A 20,261-nucleotide genomic window follows, 5' to 3' on the forward strand; every position below is an offset into this window, starting at 1 on the left:
ACTTCAACATCCAAGCTTGTACCATGAATTGTCATTATTTGCTCAAGCACATAGCCTCCTATGCTCTCTTTTTTGGTCTTATGGTCAACTTCTTGGAATGTTTCCATAGCCATGGAAAAGGGAGTAGTGTATGATAACTCATCTTGACTTGGCAAACCATATGACTCTTCTCTTTCCTCTTCAACTCCCCCACCATGATAGTATTAACTTCCTTTTTCCTTCATTGGGTCCTTTGGATTTTCCCCTTGTCTTAAAAATACACCCGGTGGTTTTTGAGGATTTATGAGAGCTTGAGAACCCACTTTAGCTTCAAGATTCTTGATTTGTTGTTGGGTATTACTTTCCAAATCCCCTATCAAATTCACCAAGTTGTCATATTTAGCATCTCCCATGGTATTACTTGCTTGGGGTGGTGGCTCTTGGTTGAAAGATTGATTGGAAATTGGAGGAGGAAAGCCATATCCTTGATCTTTAAAGTTGGAAGTTTAGTTATTCCCTTGGTAACCTTGGTTAAATCCGTTATTTTGCCCTTGGTTATATCTTTGGTTATTATTGTATCCTTGATTGAACCCTTGACCAAACCCTTGGTTGGCTTAGTTTCCTTGGTAAAAGTTTTGATTACCTTGGTTCCCTTGGTTACCCCCATAATCTTAGTATGCTTGAGGTTGGTTGGAAAAGCTTTGGTTGGATCCTTGGTTGTTGTTGAATTAGGGCCTAGGTGGACGATTGGAGAAATTGTTAAATGCTTGGAAAGCATTCACCTCTTGCGCATTGTTCTCATTAAAATTGTTATAATGGTTATTTGCACATACTTCATGAGTGTGCCTCATCCCTCCAGACGACTCACATGTTAATCTTTGCATTACTTTTTCCATGGATGCTCCATGAGATATGGTAGCTTGGCTTACTAGGTTCACTTGCTTCTTCTTACTCAACTCATCAAACTTCTTGTTGAGCATATCAAGCTTAGCATTAGTCTCCACATTCACTAAGAATTCGGGAGGGTGCTTACTTCTTCTCAAGATATTCCCTCTTGTGCCATAGTTTGCCTCAGAGTCTACCATTTTCTTGATTGGAGTCGTGCCCTCTTCATCACCCAAATGATCGAATCCCCCTCCCACAGAAGAATTCACCATTTCTTTTGTTCTTGGCAATAGAGTTTGGAAAAATGTTTGAGTGATATACCAAGCTGGTATTCCATGGTGAGGACAACTAGCAATCAAGTCTTGGTACCTATCCCATGCTTCTCCAAAGGACTTTCCATCCTCTTGTTGGAATGCATGGATCTCGTTTTGGAGCATGGCGGTCTTCGATGACGGGTAATACTTTGCTAGGAATGGCTTGGCTAAGGCATCCCATGTAGTGAATGTGCTCGGAGGGTGCACATTTAACAAACGATCAGCCTTGTCCGTTACAGAAAATGGGAATAACATCAATCTTAAAGTTTCTTCGGACACTCCATTCTTTTTCATCATGGCCACCTTGTTCTTGAACTTCCTTAGGTGGGCATGAGCATCTTCATCAATATGCCCAACGAAAAAATCCTTTTCGATCAAGCCCACTTGGGCAAGATGCATCTTGAAATTGTTTGGAGCCAAGATGCCGAAATTAATTGGATTACAAGCATAATTATGGTTAGGGCGACTGTGATCACGTAAATCCATTTATGGTGGTGGGTTTGGTATATGAGGGGGTGTTTGAGGTGGAGTATTTGGGAGTTGGAAATTGTGGAAAGGATTTTATAGTAGAGGATCAATGGTGTTGTTTGGTTGTTGTTATGTTGTGTTTTCAATGAGAGGTTGGATGGGTGAATTTTCTTGGTTTATGGTTGCTTGAGAAGAGGTTCTAACCCTTCCAATGGTCTTATTCCTTAAGGCTCTAAAAAGCCTTTCGGGATCGGAGTCAAAGAGAAAAGCTTGGTGGTTCCTCCTAGGCATGCAACTTGACAAACCGTAAGACTCCTAGTGCTTTTTACACACTAGGGTAACGCAAAAATCATACACACTTTACAAAAAAAAAAAAAAACAAGTAACTACTCAAACAAGCAAACAAGAAGTAAAGCCTAAAGCTAGAAACTTTTACTAACTAAGCATAATCTAACGCTATCCCCGGCAACGGCGCCATTTTGATTGCCGGATTTTTCGTCATTTCCGAATCAAAAGTAATTTATAAAACCCAATTAAAAAGTAGTATTTAATCGGGGTCGAACACAAAGATGGCGGGAGTGTCTACTTAGTCGGTTTGAATCCTAACTAAAAGTAAGGTTGATTAATTGTAAACTAAGATGCAAATAAGATATAAAATTAAACTAAATAAATGAAATTGTTTCTAATTAATGAAGGAAATCTAAGGTCTTTGGGTTCACAAAGGGTAATTAGGGGGAGAAACAAGGTCCAACAACAGACGCGTGACGATAGTGGTCAAGGGTTTAAGACTAATTTCTTAGTCACCTTAAGTTCCTCAATAAGTTGTCACTTGATTAAGGTGAACTTGCTACAAACAAAGCATAAAGACTATCTAACAGCAAAGGCACGAACATGGACCAAATATGTCAAGGAAGTGTCCCAACTTTCATTCAAAAATCTCAATAAACACTTCTAAGACCATCCAATAGCATAATGCACCAAGATAAGCCAAACATGTCAAGGAAATGTTCCAACTTTCATTCAAACATTTCTACAAACACTTCATATGCATGAGAGTAGAAACCACATAATCACCCACACTAAAGTGTTAACAACCTAAATTCATCCCCTTTAATTACCCATTTTGTTTATCATATTTTCCGCTTAATTAAGAAATTATATGTGCTTAGCAAATTTGATAAGGAATTTGGGAATATTTTATGAAACAAATTAGTTGGATAATTTTATTGAACAAAATTTGTAGCCAATAAAATCGCTCGAAAAGTTATTTTTTTAAGTAGTCAATGAAATCGCTCGAAAAGTTCATCTTTTAAGTATATATATATATACTAGTTGAAAAGTCTGTGCGATGCACGATGCTCTCATTAGGACCATCTGTATAAATATATTCTATAGTTGATAAAAGAAGTTCAATTATGTTTAAATCATTGATAAACAAAAGTTAGTGGTTGGTGTAGTTGATCATAAATGAACTATTAGTTCTTTTAGCATAGAAGTTTTGTCATTTAGTAGTTATCATTTCAGTTGTGAAATATCAAATAACATGGTAAGAGTATGTAATTAATTTTTTCATTATTGTTATAGGTATCACTAATTTTAATTAAATACAATAGTTATCTCCATAAACATAGTGCAGCTCATAAAACAAACCGCCCTGAATAACTTAGACAAACCTTTATGAGTTTTGCAAATTATTTTAACCTATAACAACTACGAAAAACTAAATGGTGTTACGTAAAGCAACAGGTTTCATAATTATCTATATTTAGTATGTTTAGAAAAAATGTTAGATCTCCTATAGCATAAGTTTACCTTGACTATCTACAATTAAGAAAGTGTTTTGCTCTTTATATACTTCTCTTAAAATCAAATCCATACTAAATTCCAATAAATTTAATAGTCTCTAAACAACAGTACAAAAATATATGTGATTTTATTACATAGAATGCATGAAGCTCCCATTAGGATCATCGATCTTTAACAATGTGCATGTTGACTGTTCTAAGAAGTCATACGTTGGTTTACATTGTTATGGTTTGGTAGTAGAAGTCAACTAAGTTGATAAAAAAAAGTTCAACTATGTTGAAAATTGGAACACAGAAAACTTTTGGGTTGATTTAGTTGATTGTTGATAGATCATCAATCCCTCTAACATAAAAGCTACTTTTTTTGTATTAATTATATCAGTTGTATAGCATTCGAAGACACGGTTGTATTATGTAATTACCTATTTTTATTGTTGTATGCACCACCGATTTTAGTTAATTTAAAACGTCATTCCCAAAAATGTAGTTTAATTCCATAAAATGAACACGTGATGACTGAGACTGGTTTTATAAGATTCACAAATTAGATTAACTTACAAGAGCTACTGATATTCCATTTTGTAAGAATACGATATTGTAAATGTTGAATGGTGGTACACAAAACAACATGTATCACAATTATATATGTAGCCCGTTTGGAGGATTTTGACTATCTACCATTAATACTGGTTGTTCCCTATGAACTTCATGTGAAATATATAATACAAAATCTAAATTTTTAGATGTGAGATATATTTTTGAGTGAATTAACGGTTCAAAGTTTGACCTCCAAAAACAAATCAGGAGTTTTGTGTGGATTGGAGGGAGTAGGATATTAGAGCATCCGCAAAGGTGAGGCTCCCCATATTTTCTCTTTCCTTCTCTTATTCGTCCACCTCATTTTCCACTAACTTTTCCATTTACCCTCCCCAATTTATATCTAAATCTATGCAACAATAGGGTTCCCCAACAGTATTAATTTACACCCAAAAATTTGGGAGCCTCCCAAAAAACAACTCAAAAGACCTTACTTTTTCTTTGGGGACCTTCCCTACAAATAGAGGAGCTTTATTTATTGGGAGGGTGTGTGCAATAATGGGGTTCCCCATTTGAGGAGAGAGAGCGCATATTGGGAGGTTAGCTTCCCACCTTTGCGGATGCTGATACTACTCTTAAACTTGATTAGTTTTAAATTAATTCTATTAAAATTATAACTCATTTTTGTTTATTTGACATGTTATCTATTAACAAAATCAAGTCTCATTATCTTACATTTTTATTTACTCTTTATTTATAATAACAAAATGAACAAATTTTCAGAAAAGAGTTCCAATTTTAAGAAATGGCCTCAAATTACTAAATATATATGTACTATCGTTTCACTTCTTAACCAATATATATGAGTTTGACCTAATTTATTACACTAAGGAGTACTTTATATTCAACTAAACCCATATGTGATACCTCATAGCTAACCATTAACAAAAAAAAGGACTATTTCCACTTTTCTGCCAGAGGTTTAGCCTAATTTCACTTTAGTCCCCTGAGATTTGCATAATTTCACTTTGGTGCCTTGAGGTTTTGACTATTTCCCACTTTAGTGACCTATACATAACATTCCTAGTGTTTTATACTCCCTCCATTCATGTTTTATCTTCCCACTTCTCTAATATATGTGGGGATTATTTTATTGAAATGGGAAGATAAAAGATGAATGGAGGGAGTACTAAAAATATTTTGAACATAAAGGCATTTTTTTGCAATATTATGTTGATTATACTATTTTGCATGCAATTTAATATCCAATTTTGCACATTATTTTATTGAAAATATAATTAAGATAAAGGTTGTTTATTAAATGGTTTAGGTTACCAAAATGAAATTTTATTCAAAACTCAGGTTACTAAAGTGGAAAGTAGTCGAAACCTCAGGACACCAAAGTGGAATTATGAAAACCTCATGGCACTAAAGTGGAATTAACCCGAACCTCAGGGACCAAAATGGAAATTTTCCAAAAAAAAAAAGCATGAAAAGCTACTGTAAAAACTATTGCACTTTTAAATATACAATCAGCACATTACAAAGTAATAAGTCTAATAACCAGCCATACGCAAATCGCGATAAATAATTAAGTGAATAAAAACACATAGTAGATTATGGATTTGGCAAAATTTAGTTTATTTGGCAGTTCAATACATTTTTAACGTCTATTATGGATTTGATATGAATTTGAAACCAGTTTGAAGAAAAAATTCGGTGATATAATAGTAGATTATATATAGCTCTCACAATTTTTCTATATGTTTATCGTACATTGATTTATTCATAGTTAGTTGGTTCTGGGATTATTACTCCCACATAAAATCATAATTCTTGACTTTGTTCATTTGTATTTAATTTTTTGGCTCATTTAACAAAATCGATATGAGACTTATTTAATATTTTTAAATGGTAGCTCAAATTTTTTTAATCTTATGTGAATATTATTGGTAATCTAATCATACAAATTTGATACGTTATAAAAAGTCATAGTTAAACTATTATGTTATGTCTTTTTTGACGTTGTTTATTTCTAATATTGTCATTGTAGAAATGTTTTTCTGCCAAATGCTAAGTAAATGTTAATCTTTACTTCTTTTTCCTATTATGACATGTCACTTTTTCCTGAATTATTTTTTTTTAAAATAAAAGTTATTTTTTTCCTAACTTTTTGTATGACAATTACGGGTTTGGTTATAATTAACAAATCGAATCTTTTTTAAATCTTTTAAATATTCAAAAAAGTTTTTAAATAAAATTATCTTTGTTACTACACGAGTTTCACTAAGTAGTTAAAATCGAACAACTTAGAGTTTTTACAATATTTTATATTTGTAAGAAATTAGGATTTTTTTTTTCTCACAAAGATTAATTATATGTTTATAAAATATAGAATTTTAACACTTGTATACGTTTATTATATGATTTTTTTTTTTGCGTTATAAATATTTCTAAAATAAATATTCTTTATAAAGTTATTTTTCTATTATTATTTTAGTAAAGAATAATCGATAAATTATTAGATCCACTTCTATTAGTATTATTTTTCTCATAGATTATTAGATTTACTTCTATTAGGATTACTTTCTCATAAATAATTAAATCTACTTTGATTAGGATAGTTTTCTCATAAATTATTAATAGGAAAAAGCTAGATCTACACTTATTAGGATTTCTAAAATAGTTGGACTCTCTAATATCGCTCGAAAAGTTTCTGCTTTATATATATGTATTGATTAATATTAATATTAATATTAATATTGATTGATTGACTATCCGTCTTAAACTTTAAGACAGGTCAAATTCTTATAAATTAAATGGCAAGTTGCTTAGGAAATGTCAAAAGTTTTGTCTTAGCACTACCATGTGGTAATATTTGATCTGTTTTAAGATTTTAAGACAGATACTTCATCTTAAGCAAGACTTAATGTTTTGAGTATTACAGTTGTTCAATGGGTCGTCTTGTCCATTGACCCCGGCGCATCCCGCTTACAAAATAAGTGGGTATAAACAAAACATTTTAAGAACGTTTACAAAAGCTTGGCCCACTAATCCGCTTATTCGTGGGTCGAAACTTTAAATTCAGCTCGGTCCATGTTAGGCCCAAGCTTGCAAGATCACCTCCAGCTTCGGACTCGCCCATCCATTAATGGTTAAAAGAACTTTGGCCCACAATCTTTCCTTTGTACCACCCTTCATCAACCTAACTAGTCGTTTGGTTTGGGAAAGGGAAAGAGAATGGAATTAGGAAAGGGTTACAAAGGAAAAGGAATGAGATACCCTTTTTTTAAGAAACCCACATGTGGGTCTAATTTATAAATTCTAAATCAATCTCCGCAAAATGTTCAATCTACAGAGGAACATCCTCCGTCCATATTCGACTACCTTCTAACCAAGGCGCATAATGAGCTAGTTCATGCACTACCCTATTATTATTTTTACGAGTAAAAGCAAAAGAAATATGCTCAAACTGAGAACACATAAAATAAATATCATCATAAATTTAAAAAAAAAAACGTCATTTCGTCCTGTCATCTGCAGCTGTAAATCCTTCACCACATTCAAGCAGTCACTCTCCACAATAATTCTTGTATTCCCACATCTACGTGCCTCTTGTAGTCCGACCAGTATCGCCATTGCCTCAGCCTCCCGTGGCTCCATTATTCTTCTTGCATGTACCACCTGTAATACCCGAAATATTTTGGAATTTTATATGATAGTTTTCCAAATACTTTTAACATATATAAATTAATCTAAAATGATGGTTTGACCGACTTCCTTTATTTATATCTATTTCCTATTTCTTATATGACTTCACCTTCCGTAATACTAAACCATATAAATATAAAGAGGATAACACTTTGCCCTATTCACACCTATATTGAATGATTCCTCTTGTTGACGTAAATTTGTGGTAACAATTCAAGTTGCCTTCAGTCATCTGTTACATATCTCATTATTTTATCGAGCCATGACTTAAGCGTAATTTCAGAATGACTTTTAAGGTAACACAATTCTACCAATCCTAACACTATTACTATTATTCGAGGTTATGTGTTTACGTGTTAATTGTTATGAGTTCTTACGATTTTTGTGTCCTTATTTGAGTTGTACTACTAGTAATTGTTATTTGTATTGATATTGATAAGATAATTTTATTATTTGTGAGTTTTACGGATTTTGGGTCTGCTAGTATTGAATTTAAGGCTTTGAAGGTTGTGATTAGAATAAGAAATTGCTGGCAAACAAATCATACGGGCAGATGATTGGATATGGTTGGTATTATGCTTAGTTAATGCGGGGTGGTATTGTAAAGAATAAAGGTAGATAGTAGAGAATTGTTTTTATGAATTGATGATTCACAGTGATTACAAAGTCAAGTATATATAGTACAATATGGTTAGCTAGCTACTGGAAACAAGGAACGAAAAGCTAACTAAAAGCTGTAGAATAGGAAAGGGATAATACACATGTGCTAGAATACAAAGTCTAAAACAATAAGCTAAAGAATAGGATAAGAACTAGGCTTCTGTTTTGACTTTGATTGTGACGCAGCATTAGTTTGTTCAACACTTCCCCGCAAGATGGACGGTCGGAGATGAAGACCAATCTTGGAGGACAGAGCAAGGAACCTGGATTTATGTAGCGGTTTTGTCAACGTATCAGCGAGTTGATCAGTACCATGAATATGTTGGATTCGAATTAAACCTTTCCGTACTTGCTCCTTAACAAAGTGAAATGATATGGCAAGATGCTTCATACGTGAGTGGAACACGGGATTAGCAGAATAGTTGGTCGCAGAAAGATTGTCACAATAGATTACCGGCGACGTTGGGTCTGTGATACCGAGTTCATGAAGAACAGAAGCGAGCCAGAGTAGTCCAGTGGAGGTGTCGGCGACAGCGCGAAATTCGGCCTCAGTTGTGGACCGAGACAGAGCTCTTTGTTTCTTGGAAGACCATGAGATAGGATTACAGCCTAGATATTTATGTAACCAGTGGTAAAAGTATAGTCCTCTGTGTCTCGTGCAAAGTCCGCATCACAATACGCATGTAGACGAAGAGGAGTGTTGCGATGTAGGTGAATTCCCAGATTGATGGTACCGTGTAGATACCGTAAAACGCGCTTTAGGGCAAGCCAATGCGTGGATGTTGGATGGGAAAGGAACTGTGCTAGCTTATTAACGGGATAGGCAATGTTGGGTCTCGTAATTGACAGGTATTGAAGACTGCCGACAATCGTTCTTTATTCGGTTATGTTTTCAACGGGTTTGGTGGGCTCTTTGAGAAAGGGTGGATGGGCTAGCATAGGTGTAGTCGCAGGTTTACATTCATGCATGTTGAATTTATGTAGTAAGTCAGAAATGTATTTGGTTTGATTAAAGTGTAGACCATTTTTGGTTGGAGTGACCTCAACACCAAGAACGAAGGAGAGAAGACCAAGATCTTTTAACGAAAATTTACGAGAAATTTTATCAATGAATGCTTTAATATGGGATGGGTTGGGTCCGGTAACGACTATGTTGTCGACGTAGACAAGGACAAATAAAATGATGTGATTGGTATTGAGGATGAATAAAGAGAGGTCTGTAACTGAGTTTTTAAAATTTAGACTTAAAAGATAGGTTTTGAGCTTGGTATACCAAGCTCGTGGGGCTTGTTTTAAGCCGTAAATATCTTTGTGAAGATGACAAACATATTCGGGTTTATCCGTGTCTATGAAACCAGGTGGTTGATCCATAAAGATGGAATTAGTGAGCTTACCTTGGAGGAATGCATTATTAACATCAATTTGATTTAGGGACCATCCGTGGGACACTGCTATAGAGAGAACTAGACGTATAGTAGCGGGTTTTATTACTAGACTAAGATTTTCCGAGTAATCAACCCCGGGTCGTTGGTGAAAGCCTTTTGCGACAAGTCTCGCCTTGTATTGTTTTAGAGTACCATCCGGGTTGTATTTTACGCGGTATACTCACTTGCAACCAACAATATTTTCAGCTTGAAAGCAAGGGACAAGGGTCCAGGTTTGGTTACGGAGAAGAGCTTGGTGTTCATCGAGCATCGCGGTTCTCCATCGGGGATCGACTAGGGCCTGTTTCGTGGTTGTAGAGGCGATGTGGGGACTGGGTACAGTGGCGACTTTCGCATATCGAGGGTTTGGTTTGACAATGTTATTACATAAGTGGGTAACAACACGAGAGGGTGGAGGAGGGGGCGGTGGAGGTGGAGGTGGGGGCGTGGCAGAGGATGGGTTAGGTGTAATGGAGGGTGTATGGGCAGCAGAGGATGTCGTGGAGGTGGGAGTGATGGGTGATGAAGGAGTGGAAGTGGGGGAGGAGGCGGGGCCAGGGGAGGGAGGTGGGCGTGGTTCAGGGGTCAGGTCTGGAGAAGGAGTATGTGGAATGGGAAGAGGGGGGTCAAGGAGAGGGAGAGTGAGTTCACACCATTTGTCGACAGAGGGAGTGGGTGTAGGTTCTGTTTTGACAAGTTGGGTGTAAGGGAAATTATTTTCAATGAAACGGACATGTCGGGATGTATATAGTTTTGTAGTGATAGGATCGTAGCATAGATAAGCACTCTGAGTGGTCGAGTAGTCGATAAAAACGCAGGGGGTTGACTTCGGGTCGAGCTTGTGAGAGGTGTACGGTTTGAGCCATGGGTAGAAAAGGCATCCAAAAGGTCTTAATTTATTATAATTTGGGTCTTGACCAAAGAGTAATTGGTACGGTGTTTTATTTTGTAGTGTAGATGTCGGAAGACGATTTATTAGGTAAGCGGCTGTAGTGAAGGCATAGGGCCAAAATTTATTCGGCATTTGAGCATGTGTAAGGAGCGCAAGACCGGTTTCAACAACGTGGCGATGGCGTCTTTCGGCAAAACCATTATGTTCGGGAGTGTGAGGTGGTGATGTGAGGTGGGTTATGCCATTGTCTAGGAGAGTTCGATTGAGCTTTTTATATTCCCCCCATTATCGGAATAGAACAGTTTGATTGGTTTTTTAAAATAGTTTTCAACAATATTTTTGAAACGGTTAAATGTTGTTATTGTATTAGATTTGTGCTTAATTGTGTATAACCAAAAGTAATGGGTGTAGTGGTCAACAAAAATTATATAATATTTAAATGAGTCGGTCGAGGGTATCGGTGAGGTCCAAACATCGGAAAATATTTAATCAAGGGGTGCATGAGAAAATAAAGTGGAGGTTTTAAATGGTAGTTTGTGGCTTTTATTGGCTGAACAAGAATTACAATGCAAATAATCAGAAATGCGAAAATTGTAAAGGGAATTTAATTTCTTGAGGGTAACATTTGAGGGGTGGCCAAGTCGAGCATGCCACAAGCTGCTGGGAGTCAAGCTAAGGCTGGTGTAGGCTTTCGGTTTGATGGTTGGTGGTTGCCATTGGTAGACGCCATCTTGAAACGGTCCTTGGATGAGAGTCTCACCCGTCAAGCGATCGTTAAAACAAAAGGAAGTAGATGAGAAATAAGCAAAAGCATTATTATCAAGACAGAATTGAAAACAGATAAAAGATTTTTGGCAATGGTTGGGACGACAAGAACGTTACTAAATAAAAGAGAGCGAGAGGGAGAAAGAGCAGTGAATGAATCGTCATGTGTGATTGGAAGAGTTGACCCGTCACCTATGACAAGATCATCCGGACCATCATAGGGGCTATGAAGAGGAAGATTGTCAAGGTCATTAATAATATGATTCGATGCACCACTGTCAACAAGGTAAGTGGAGGTGGACGGAGTGGAGGTTGTGGCAGTATGGTCATGAGGTGGGTTCGGTTTCGGTGGTGGAAACGTAACCATAGGGTAGTCACGTTTAAATTTGGGACAGTCGCTAATAACATGACCCGTTTCACGACAGTATTGGCAACGACCTTTGAAGGGTCGTGGGGTTTGTTGGGCAGAAGGTTGGGTGGCGTGCTGAGTGCGGTTGTTGGAAGCGGGTGGGTAGGTGCGATTGGTTGAGGAGTATGTGGTGTTATGATTGTTGTAGCGATGGTTGTTATTGTTATGGTTGCGAGACGCAATGTTGGCAGTTGGTGGAAAGGTGGGAGGTGGTGGGTCACGCTTGACAATGAGCTCATGTTGAATGAGTCGTTCATGAAAATCATCAAAGGGAATTGGTGTGTCCCTTGCGCGAACGGCATTGATGACGTCATTGTATTGCTCTTGAGGAACACCATGGATGATTTGAGCAATGATATCCTCATCATCCATGGGTTTGCTAAGATGGGCTAATTGGGTTGTGCAAGACTTTATGGCAAGCATATAGTCGGAAACAGTACCGTCACCAAGCGTGATATGGCAAAGACGGTCCTTAAGTTGGAGGATGTGTCCACGGGAGGGTTTAGCATAGGTTATGGCTAGGGTTTTTCATGCCTCATGAGAGTTATTAGCATCAAGAATAATGGTGGAGACGGATTCATGTAGGGTTCCGGCTAGGGCACCTAGGATTAAGTAATCTTGTTTAAACCATGTGGTGTAGGCGGGGTTGGGAAACGGGTCTGGGTTGTGTTTGGCTTCTGTTGCGGATGGGGTGATGGTGGTTGGTGGTTGGTGGAAGTGGGTTCGACCCATCGAGATAGGAGAATAATCCATAGCCTTGAAGAAGTCGAGTGATTTGGTATTGCCAAGTACGATAATTCGTGGGAGTAAGTTTAATGCAATTAGGAAAGGAGATAGAAAGTAGTGGTTTATTGGGTTCGTCAGTGTTCGGAATGATAGCATTTTGTTGGTTCGACATGGTGGTTGCGTGAAAAACAACAAGTATGGTTAGGATCGTTAAAAGGCGTGATACCATGTAAAGAATAAAGGTAGATAGTATATAATTGTTTTTATGAATTGATGATTCACAGTGATTATAAAGTCTAGTATATATAGTACAATATGGTTAGCTAGCTACTGGAAACAAGGAACGAAAAGCTAACTAAAAGTTGTAGAATAGGAAAGGGATAATACACATGTACTAGAATACAAAGTCTAAAACAATAAGCTAAAGAATAGGAGAAGAACTAGGCTTCTGTTTTGACTTTGATTGTGATGTAGCATTAGTTTGTTCAACATGTATAACATATACATCACGAAAAGTAGCGTCATCATTATTACATTAGAGTATGATCATGGTAAGTAGTACTACGTGGTTGATTATTGGAATGGTATAGAGAATGCGATATCTTGTTACTATGGAGTATTATATTATGAGACGGATAATGAGTGAGACGGAGTAATGAGATGAGACTTGGTTAATCATAGAGGCGAGGAATGAGTACTTTATTAAAGGAATAAGTTTGGAATTAGTTTGAGTTTAGTTATCGGAGAGTGTTTTTTATTATTCTCTCTGTTTATTTTTCTTTTTACGTGTCCGTGTTTCCATGCCATGACCAAAAACTATTTTGCTTATATTGAGGTATTATCTGTTACTCAGCTTTCCGGCTGACGTGTTTTTCCCTTTTGGGCTACTCGTCATGGGGGTAGGTCCATTCTGTCTTCTGGTTTTATTTCAGGTTACTTCCACTGCAGTTCAAAAGGATTTTATTTCAAGTGAAGATTTTATTTAAAGGCTTTGTAAAAGTTTGTTTTATTTTATATTTCATTTTGTATAAAGAGAATTCATTTTGTAATAAGAGACTTTGTGTATTACTTATAATATCCCGTATTTTGGCCAATTTTGTATGTAAATGTAAGTTTTAAATTTAGCCAAAAATATGGGGTGTTACACCACCCCACACCACTCGATTACCCCGTCTTCATTACGACACAAAAACTCCCATCCCACCCCAACACCTCCTATACAACCAACATCAACATTTATTTTCCACTCTCCCGCACCCGGCCTCACCCAACCTGTACGCACCCTATGCACCACCACCAAATCATCCTCACCACTACGGCCTTGCTGCATTTCTATGATCAATTCATGTGTCCGTCGCACCACCATATCCGCCCGCCACCCCTCTCCCTCAAATATAGCCTTGTTACGCCTCTCCCATATTGCCCAACAAGCGGTTATAAACACCATACATTCTCCCCTATCCATCGCCCTCATATTCACCTCCACCCATTCACGCACTCCACCATTTCCTTCTCATGCCGTCACCTCAAGACCCAACTCTTCCCAAATCTCATCTACCCATCCACAATCCCGAACAACATGGAGGCATGTCTCCACTGTATTGTGACATCGAGCACACTTATCATCTGAGGCTTGAACCCGTCAAACTATATTATATAATGTTGCTATTGCATCATTACTTAACTGTCAAAAAAATACCTTAATACGGGGTATAACTGGTATCGTCCAAATTTTATTCTAGAACCAACCATCAGTAGCAGTATCCGATTGGCTAACACCGACATCTCCTTCCTTCATTAACAAACTATATGCAGATTTAATAGTATACTCCACATTTCTATCCGGATCCCAACACCAGGAATCCGAATGGTGAATTAAACCAAGTCGAATGTTAAGTATTCTTTCAACCTCAAAAGGAAGAAACACCGTCCCAAGCAAGTCCGTATTCCATCCTCCACAATCCATTCGTATAAGGTCACTTACCCTCATATTCTCACTATAATTTCCCCTACGCGAGATGACCTGTCGTATTTGAATTCCCGGGATCCATAGGTCCCTCTATACCCGTTTATCAAGCCCATCGCCAATCCTTTTACGTAATCCTAAATTCAAAATCCGTCTTGCTTCCCATATACTCCTCCATGTTAAACTCGAATTCGGGCCTAGGTTAGCATCCAGAAAAGAAGAAGAAGGAAAATACTTACTTTTCAAAACTTGTACCATCAGGCTATCCGGACAGGTCATAAGGCGCCATGCCTGTTTTGCCAGCAATGCAAGATTAAAATATTCAAAATCCCAAAACCCCAAACCCCCACTACTTTTCGGCCTACACAGCTTTTGCCAAGCAATCCAAGGAATCTTCCGCCTCCCCTCCTTCACGCCCCACCAGAAGCTAGTGGCAAGAGACCAATGAGATACCCTTTTATGATTGTAGGTTTTTGGTTTAAGATCCATAAAAAAACAAAAAAAATATCAGATTAAAAAACCCATAACCGCCACACATAAAAAAACTAACCCCACTTACGGCTCTTGATGCGACCATCATTACTCCATCGTCGATGACCTCATTATCACCGGCACCGACAACCACCTTTACGCCAACCACCGCTATCCACACAAACTCAATCCACCCATGTTTTACAGCACAGAAATCACCACCCACCCCCCGGAGGGGTCGACTAACTAGGTGAGTGAATGGGGTGTGGCACGGTGGTGGCAATGGTTATAGCCTAGGTAGCACGGACACGGATGTAATACTCGCCGTTTTAAGGGCTCATTGACCAACCCTTTGAACGTGGTGACCCTTGTGAGTGATGGGATAAAGGAGATGTGCATAATCAAAGAACGGACTTGGAAACTCAACCAAGTAGCTGTTACTCGACCGAGTAATGGTAACTTGATCGAGTAAGTGTTACTCGATCGAGTAGGTGCTTACTCGACCGACTTTCAGCGTGTCAGCGCGATAGTTTATATTTGGCGGAGGTCGTGACTTATAAGATTTCATTTATTTCTCCGTCGCCTCTTAAACCTAATACTCTCTCTAACCTTTCATCTCTCACTACCTTATCACATGTCACCCTACCATGAACCTATCTGGGGAAGTGGACAGTCTATGCTTGAGGTTGTCGAGTCGGGGTTGTCGCCGTCATCGGCATCCGTTGTTTCTCCAGGTGATTTTGTGATTGATTATCTTTTCTTCAGTAGCTCTGAGTTGTTAGTGATAGGATAAAATTGTTGTTGTAGAATACAATAAGGAATCTTGCGTGACGTGATGATGGATGCGTTTTGTGGCTTTACAAAGGTAGGGTTTTCGCTACTCAATTGATTCTGTAATTGTTTATGTGTATTGTGGTTGTTATTGCTTGTTTACAATTTTTGTTGATATTGTGGAGATTGGTTGGAGGAGATGGTGATGGTTGTGGTTGAGATTGTTTTGTGAGCCATGTCGAGAGATGGTCTCATTCCCTTGTTCGCCTCTTGTGTCTCTCGTCACAAGGGGAATGTGCACATTAATGATCTGGGTTCGCTCGTTGTGATGAGCGGGAATTTGGTGGGAAAGGTTGCGGTTCCCCACTAGCAGTGTGGGTTACCTATTGCGATGGGTAACTAGAGGTTGGTGGTGGTTGGAGATGGAGATTTACTGGTTGCGTTGTTCTACTTGTTTCCGTTATGTGTGTACATCATTTGGTTATACAGTTGACTGCCCCCGTTTTATGTTTCCAAAAATGTGGTGATCTATTCGAGGATGGTGAGCGTTGATTTAGCAGGTTGGATGTTATTGTGCTTGCGGGTTACGGATGGGATAGAGTCGCCACGCTGATATTTATGCTAGTAGTTTCATCAGTAGTCTCGTAGGCTTTCTTTTGAAATGTTGTATACCTGTAATAATACATTTTACATACGTTCTGTAGTTGTCTTTTGATATACTTACCTCGGGCAACTGAGATGGTAATGCCCCCTTACTTACTGGAGGGGAAAGTCTTGTTATTTGGTAAGTGGGGGTGTTACATAGTGGTATCAGAGCAACGATTTTGGAACCTGAACTAATGAACTAAATGAACATAGAGTTTCAAATTAAAATGACCTGGTGTATATGTGTTGGGAGCCCTCTAATGTCGGTTTTGGGTGAGAAGGCGCCCTTATCTTAACACCCCGGCCCTAACACACTTAAGCCAGGAAACGTGCGCGCGGAAAGGTTAAGGGATTACCTGTACGATTGTTGTGTGGTATGTGGTTATTTCAGTTCTTTTCAAGTATGAGCTTTTGGTGCTATGGTTGGAGTAATAAAGTACGATGTGTGTGTATGCATACGTGTTCGATCTTCTGTGCTCACATACGGTGGTTATATTGTTAGTGTACTTAATGAACGTAACGGTAAGGATGATGGAAGTATTGGAGTTGTGAGTCAATGGGTTGTGGTATGGTTTAAAGGATGTAATGGTTAATTTATGGAATTCGAATTGTATGACGTATATATATATATATATATATATATATATATATATATATATATATATGTTTGCCTGTTATGTGCCTAAGTCATGTATTACTGCTAGGATGAACGAATGGGATTAAAATGTACTGATGACTAAATGATGGGTAAGTACTAATTGTGACGAGTTCTAAGTGCACATTAGACTCCGAACACTGCTTTTTGGTATTGCAGGACCGACAACGTCCTACTCAAGGACGTGCTACATATTATTCTTCCTCGGTACTCGACCGAGTCAAGTAGTACTCGACCGAGTACAGATCAGCACGCGACTGAGTTGGCCAAATTCGATTGAGTAGAGAGGCAACTCGACCGATTTCCTATTTGGCATATTCAGACTTGTTTCTGCGTAATACCTACACGACCGAGTGCCCAAGTAACTCGAGCGAGTTGGTTCAGAACTCGACCGAGTTTGCTTTCTTCGACCGGTTCCGTGTATGCCATGTCGGGTTTAAAACCCCAATTTCTCTTCTTATTTCCTACCCTAATTCATAAATCTCTCCCTTTATCTTCTTCTAAACTCTCTCTCAAAGCAAAACAAAGTGCTCTTGTGTGCTAGTAATTCCTCTTCCTTGCTTGTCAATTCCTCCTTTGATCCCTCTTTCCGACTCAAGGTAATGTGTCCCAACACTACCTCTTTCTAATTTAAAGTTTTTAGTACTTTTAAAACTGAAATTCGATCCCTAAGCTCTATAATTTCGTTGTGAATACTTCAAAAGTATCTAAATTAGTTGCATATCTTGTTAGTGGTGTTGGAATGGTTGATTTCTCCCCCAAAATTTCTCTTATGTGGACCGAAAGTATTAGGGTTTTGTCCCAAAATCTTTTGAACTTTTATCAACTTTATTCTTCATAGGGTGTTCATAGATGTTCAATTAGTGTTCATCTTATGTTGATGATGATCGAATTTGGTAATTTGAACAAGCAAAATCCGTCTTGAATTTTGTCTTAAAACCGAGTCAAAAACTAAATTTTTCTTTCTTAATACCCTTGGGTTTTTGAAATCTTTGTTCAAGGTTTATATTCTTACAATATGCCGAAAACGAGAGCACCTCTCAAGAAGAAGACTCGCACTGCTGTCGCAGCCGAGCAAGGGGAGACTAGTTCAGAGCATGTTGTTCCTTCAGTAGCGCAATATCCGATGGTAAAATTTGCTGATTTTATCCATCATTCTGCTTTTGTGTCTTTGATGGGTCTTACAATGAAACCTACTCGTTGTGTTGACTGAAGTCTTCTCAGAGATTTGGGAATCGAGGATGACGTTCGACATATGTTCGAAATTTTGGGTTTTGAGGGTCTATACTATCTCCAGAGGAAGTCCTACCCCTTTCTGACTCTCTAGTTTATGAGTACTTATAAGTATGATGAGGATAATGATACCGTAAGCTTTAATATCATGAACGAAGACCACACCCTTACTCTGGACCAGTTAGTGGAACATTTGGGCTTGGAAAAGGCAAAGGAAGATTACTATAGAGATGTGGCATCTTACTGTGGGGTTGTTACTTACCTTCCTTACATTACGGGGCGACCTGCTCCTAGCTCCAGTGCTATGTTAATCAATGATGTGCACCACGTGTCTATCCGTATATTCCTTAGGATGTTGACTTGTCTTCTCTATGGCCGGAAAGATGTGAGTAAGCTGGACTCACTTGAGGTAATTCTCCTTATGTCTTATCTTAACCCTCTTAGGGAGGAGCGCTGGTATTATAGTCCTCCACATATTGTGTGTGTTAGTCTAGCTCTTATGGCTAGTTCCTCGACTCGTCACCTTAGCTGTGGAGCTATCATGACCCGGCTTGCACAGAGATTGACCGCTTTTGTTGCTCCCAAAGTCCTCTGTCAGCTCCGTTAATGGGGGCACTTGTCCTGGACCGAGAGTACTTCATCCACCATAAGTGGTTAAGGGTTTTAGAGGATGGGGCTTTAGCATGGAGAGTAAGGGGTTCCATGTGGATGAAGCTACATGTTGCTGAGCACCTACCTGTCACCGACCATATAGCATAGATAGACCCCAAGAGTGGAGAGCTTATACCCCAGCTTAACCCCAAGAGTAGAGAGCTTATACCCCAGCCTCAGTACTACCTTATTCCTGAGGGGATCCTTCTAGACTTACTCGAGCCAGTAGTAGGTACCAGTCGCCAGGGGGCCGCTCTCCGTGAGGGATATAGAGCTAGGGCGGTCCGAGATGCGGTGGCCGAGACACCTCCTTTTGCACCAGATTACTCTCAGCACATGTACTTACCCTACCCTATAGCCCATGACCCAAGGATGCAGATTAGCGAGCTTACTGAGTGGATCTCTACCACGCTGGTGTTGAGGAACCTATATGAGATGGCATATCATCAAGGGATAGGGACCGGACTTGCTCAACCGGAATGGTGGAGGGGACTAGGGGACGACTCCGAGGTGTTTCATAGTTATGGGATGAATCCTACGGCGTGGAAAGCTCCGACTAGCTAAAAGTATGGCCACCTCGCGGGACTATGGAGAGCTAACTACGGGAGCCAGCTGGATGAGGAGGAGTGATGGACTAGTGGTGGTGCCGGGACCTTAGGAGCAGGTGGAGAGGACATGATGGATGCGGATGCAGCTGCAGCTGCGGACTTTTGATGAGTTCGTTTTATATTTGTTTTATTGTTATATTGGAGTTAGTGGTACTTGGATATTAGTCGTCGTTTATTTGCTACTTTGGATGTGGTTCTGTACTATGGCCATAAGGCCACGACTTATTTTCCTTTAGTTGCGTTATGTTGAAGCGAACTTTTGCTTATATGTCTATGTTGGCAATGGTGGGTTGCAGGTACATTGAATTTATATGTTGAGGATTCGGCTAATTACTTTCTTCCGCCTAAGAACTCGACCGAGTACAGGCAACTCGACTGAGCTTCCAGGCTGGATCGTGGTTTTCTAGCATTATGATAAGCTTAATTCAAAACTATATCGTAGTGTCGTCAGTATGTTTTCCATAGAGGTAATGTGTGTGGTAGCTGCGACAATTAGCACAGTGGACAATGAGGTTGGGAACGAGACGGAATGTTTAGTATTAGTGCTGGTCACTTAAGCTTTCCAAATTGTTGGATGCATTGGGTGTAACCTTTGTGATTAGGTTCCTGCTGCGTGTCTATTCAATTACTTAGCGTGTTGCCTTATATTTCTATGTTGTTCACGTTTTTAATTATTTTGGAAGTGA

At 38.7% G+C, this 20,261-nt stretch overlaps 1 non-coding gene across 1 annotated transcript; it reads left to right on the forward strand.

The window, feature by feature from the left end:
• Positions 1 to 1,194: 1,194 nt before the first annotated feature.
• LOC141635317 (small nucleolar RNA R71) lies at positions 1,195 to 1,301 on the forward strand. Its single transcript, XR_012540014.1, has one exon. It is a non-coding gene; the product is annotated as a small nucleolar RNA R71 (small nucleolar RNA).
• Positions 1,302 to 20,261: the final 18,960 nt, after the last annotated feature.

The sequence above is a fragment of the Silene latifolia genome, chromosome Y (genome assembly GCF_048544455.1).
Source record: "Silene latifolia isolate original U9 population chromosome Y, ASM4854445v1, whole genome shotgun sequence".
Classification (NCBI taxonomy): Eukaryota; Viridiplantae; Streptophyta; class Magnoliopsida; order Caryophyllales; family Caryophyllaceae; genus Silene; species Silene latifolia.